This window comes from Camelus dromedarius, chromosome 16 (assembly GCF_036321535.1).
Source record: "Camelus dromedarius isolate mCamDro1 chromosome 16, mCamDro1.pat, whole genome shotgun sequence".
NCBI classification, from domain to species: Eukaryota; Metazoa; Chordata; class Mammalia; order Artiodactyla; family Camelidae; genus Camelus; species Camelus dromedarius.
The window spans coordinates 27,335,657-27,339,485 of NC_087451.1; the positions used below are offsets into that span (position 1 = coordinate 27,335,657).

A 3,829-nucleotide genomic window follows, 5' to 3' on the forward strand; every position below is an offset into this window, starting at 1 on the left:
GCCTCTCGGCAAAACCTTAGGGACGCGGGGCCAGCGGAGGTGTTGAGCTCCATCCGCTGTGCACGTTCAGTACAGCCCGCCGGGAATGAGGGACACACCTGGGAGGGTTCGGGGGACTGCGGAAAAGCGTGCGCGTGTCTGTCAAACACCAGCAGTTCTCAGAAATCTCGAGAACCTTCTTCCTCACCCCGGGGTCATAGAGCTCAGCAAAACGTTTAAGGCTATTCCATGTCCCAGAACCTGACTAGAATCTTAAGTATTTATCCATTAAAACTTTTGTTTATAGTTTTAGGTTCGTACTTCTTTTTACAAATGCATCAGTTAAATGCAGGAGGTCCTAACTGACTTCCAGATTAATCCTCTGCATTACTCAAATCCCTGTCAGCACGTCTCAAAAAACATCTTCAATTATTAGCATGAATAAAAGGATACTTTTAGGTTGTCATTTGTATATATTTTGTTAATACTTTTAAAACATAATCACAATACTGTGTGAAAAAAGTAAATTACAATTAATTTCATCAAACATGTAGTGTCAAGGTTTCCCAGTCGTTTCATCGTTCTTTTAGTTTCAATCAGGATCTAAATAAGCTTCAATGTTTTATTAACCTATATTTCAATTGGTTTGTGTGTTTAAGTCTCTCTTAAAATTCTTTTTCTTGTTGTTTCTGAAAAAAACAAAAAACCCTAAGACTCACTTGAAAGTTACAAACATAGTATAGGGAGTCCCCAGTCTTAAGGTTTTTTTGTGGAGCCATTTGGTTTGTCTTTTAAATTTGTAGTTTCCATCCACCTCTCTCTCTCCTTGCATACTATGGTAAAGAAATCAGTTGTTTGCCTGTAAGGTTTTCAGCAATTGCTGACTGCATCCTTGTGGAGTTCTTCAGCGCCCCCTTGTTCTGAATTTCCAGTAAAGGGTAGTTAGAACATTCTAGTGGCTTGATCACAGTTAGGTGAAAATTTTTTGGCTAGACTACTTCATAGATGGGTTGTGAAATTCCATCAGGAGGTTTTAATGTCCGTCCTTTTTGTGATGTTAATTAGCAGCCTAGATCTATTCATTCATTAGGGTCATGTTTTAATCTTATCATTTTTTCTCCTTTTATTATCAGGAATACTTCCATAATGAGAAAGTCTTCTTACCTACTATTTGGTTATTCTGTTGTAAATCTCATGAAGAGAGACAGGAAAAATGCTTGATTCTTTCCCTTTATTAACCACTCAAAACATCCGAGTTTGTTCCTCAGCTCCCTCCAAAAATGATCAAAGAATTTTAAAAATATCATTATGAATTACAGATTTAAACACATGATGATTTTTAACTCATTTGAATTATGGTTCTTATTGACACTCAAATCTTTTCTTTTCAATGAAAATCTCTACAGTTAAGCTCCTAAATTCTTCTGATGAGACACTAATAGTCTCTTTGCTTTTTAACACATTTCCTTGTACATGTCTTACTTCAGCTCTGACAGCAGTCTCACTGGGAGCTCTCTGCTACAAAACCTACAAAACCGCTTAATGGGTTTCGGGGGAAGGTGGTGGATGCTGGGTGCGGCTGGCCAGTGTGTACTGTAAGAGCTGGACACTGGAGAAACTGATGCACTGCAGGAGCCTGTGTATCCAGCACATCAGAACCAGAACCAGAGCCAGGAAGAGAAACTCTTCCTCCTGGAGTGTGTTTCCGGCACCCTATATTGACAAAGCTTAACATCACACCAGAGAGCACAGAAAAAATAAGGACTCAGATGCATTTTCATAGAGCAGGCAATGAAGTTTGAATTTAGAGCAGAGATATAATACATTGAGCCTTGGCACAACATAGATTTAATTCACTAGGTCTCCTATGTTAGGCTGTTGTATTTATTTCCAACCTTTTGCTATTACCAATATTCAGCAGGATTTTAAGCATATCAGACATTTGTTCACTTTTTTAATATATACGTTTTTATTGAAGTACAGTCATTTTACAATGTTGTCTCAATTTCTGGTGTACAGCACTGTGATTCAGTCATACGTGAACATACATATATTCGTTTTCATATTCTTTTTCAACATAAGTTACTACAAATCGAATATTGTTCCCTGTGCTCTGCAGCATGAACTTGTTGTTCACTCTTTAAACGTTAGTACAATGCCAATGTAGGCTTCATTTTTAAATGGTTTGTAATCTAATAGGGAAGGTGAAGTTATGCAAAAAACTGTAATGCAAAGTAGAATTTTCTGGGTATCAACTCAGTTCTACCTAAATTCTAAGGACTAAGATCACTTCCGCCTGCATCAAGCAGGAAGAACTTAAAGGAGGTGCTAACAGTTCAAAGGGACCTTCAAGATGGTGTGGGATCTTGACAGGAGAAAGCACTTCAAGAAGATGGAATGTGAGCTGAGGCATTACCAGGTCAGGAACCTGCCATGTTCAGGCAGAACCTACTTCTGTTGCAGCTTACAGCAGAGGTTGTCCAAGTGTGATTCCCAGACCAGCAGCATCAGCACATCTGCATTTTCAGGTCCTGCCCGCTGCTGGGAACAGGCCCAACAGTCTGTGTTTCCACAAGCCCGCCAGGTGATTCTGGTGCATGCTCAGGTTTGGGAACCACTGGTGGAGAGTATCTGAAGAACATGGGCAAAGTAGAAAAGTTGTCTCCAAGTTTTTGATTCTGTGCCTAAATGGTAAACTTCTAAGGTTATGCATACTGAAGAAAGTATGTTTCTTTATAAGGTAACATTATGCACTGTGTATCAATCTTATGCAAACTATAAAACAAAAATAGATACAAAATGATAAAATAAGTATGAATGCAACTCTATTAAGTTCTTCCAGCACTCCACAGACCATCCTGACCATCCCACTTTGGAGACCACTGCAGTAGGCAGTGGCTGGGAGATGGAGGTTCTCCTGCTGGGAAACAGAAAGGCAAGTTAGGGTCCTGCTCTGGGCCTTATCTGGGGCCGTGGGGGTAGGCAGAGAGTGGGAGGCTTCTTCAGCAGCTACTGCAAGGTTTTCCTGCATAAAATTTGTCTCTCCCACTACAACCCCCTTCCCAGACACTGGGGCAAGTTTCTGAGCAAACAGAAGACCTGCCATCACAAACGAGTGGACGTTTAGTTTTCCCAGCGACAGTGAGTTTTTTTGGGGGTCAAGTATCTCTGCTTCCCCCTAGCCTCCTCCACGGTGCCTTGCAGAACTGTTCAGATTTAGTTTTTTTTTTTTTCTTTTCCGTGTTGACATTTTTACTGGGTTTGCATTTTGAATCTGTAGATCAAGTTGGGAGAATTTACATTTTTACAGTAATTTTCCAGTCCATGGACAACTATCTTATATCTACTTTAGTGTTCCACATTAAAGTTTTTAAAGAATCTACCGTAAAGTTCACACATATCTGTTGTCAGGTTAGCTAAGTATCTGACGTTTTCCCACTGTTCTCAACGGCTTTTTCGAGGTATAACTCATCTACCTCCGCGGACCTTCTAAGGGTTATTACCCCAGACGCTCTGAGCTCAGCGCCCCGGCCCGCACACCACGCGGCCGCCATTGGCACTGACCTGCCCTCCGACCGCCGCTGCGCCCTCTGCCGCTCGCAGGCGCCTCTGCGGGGAAACCGTTACTCGTCTTCCCAGCTTCAGGACTGAATGACAGGCCCGGAAGTTCAGCTGTCCCATTGGCCCTCGCGGGTCCGGAAGTCAGCGCCGTGCCGGTTCCTCCCCGGAAGTCAACTGTCCCGTCCGCCCCTGCGGGTCCGGAAGTCAGCGCCGCCCTGGTCCCGCCCCGGAAATCAGCTGTCCCATCCACACCCCTCCCCCATCTCGGGTCCGGAAGTCAGCGCCGTCC

The 3,829-nt window shown here is 42.8% G+C and overlaps 1 long non-coding RNA gene across 1 annotated transcript; it reads right to left on the reverse strand.

Annotated features, from left to right (window-relative positions):
- Positions 1-1,920: 1,920 nt before the first annotated feature.
- On the reverse strand, positions 1,921-3,742 carry LOC135323226 (uncharacterized). Its single transcript, XR_010384498.1, has 2 exons — positions 3,544-3,742; positions 1,921-2,610 (listed from the first exon to the last, which is right to left on the reverse strand). It is a non-coding gene; the product is annotated as an uncharacterized LOC135323226 (long non-coding RNA).
- Between the last annotated feature and the right edge of the window lie 87 nt (positions 3,743-3,829).